General features: G+C 43.2%; 1 long non-coding RNA gene across 1 annotated transcript in view; it reads right to left on the reverse strand.

Annotated features, from left to right (window-relative positions):
• The window catches only part of LOC119593713, a 101,181-nt gene that overhangs the window by 76,479 nt on the left and 24,348 nt on the right, over window positions 1-354 (reverse strand). Inside the window, exon 2 of the long non-coding RNA XR_005230555.1 lies at window positions 112-245. This is a non-coding gene — a long non-coding RNA (uncharacterized LOC119593713). The remainder of the gene's footprint in view (window positions 1-111; window positions 246-354) is intronic.

The raw sequence follows: 354 nt of genomic DNA on the forward strand, positions 1-354 counted from the left end.
CTTAAAACTCTGGAAGGGGAAGTCGTGTTCCTATTTATTCACGTCTTCCTTAGTCAGCAAGCGATGAGACCTCCACGTGCACCGTGCAATGGAAATGACGTCAATACTCACGTTTCAACGACCCCCTCGCCAGCCAACCCCCCGGGCCGTCAACAGAGGATCGAACTCTATCGGTACGGGGAGGTTGGATCCTCTTATGGAAATGCTGGTGATCTTAATCCGTTGTTCATGGAATTTATAGCGTGCTGGAAGGGGATCAGAGAGAATCATGTTATTACTTCCCTGTTTCTTGAGTTTTTATTCTTATTTTGTTATATTTCTATATAGTTGTACATTTTTTTAAGTCTGTATATT

Source organism: Penaeus monodon, chromosome 32 (assembly GCF_015228065.2).
Source record: "Penaeus monodon isolate SGIC_2016 chromosome 32, NSTDA_Pmon_1, whole genome shotgun sequence".
Lineage (NCBI taxonomy): Eukaryota > Metazoa > Arthropoda > Malacostraca > Decapoda > Penaeidae > Penaeus > Penaeus monodon.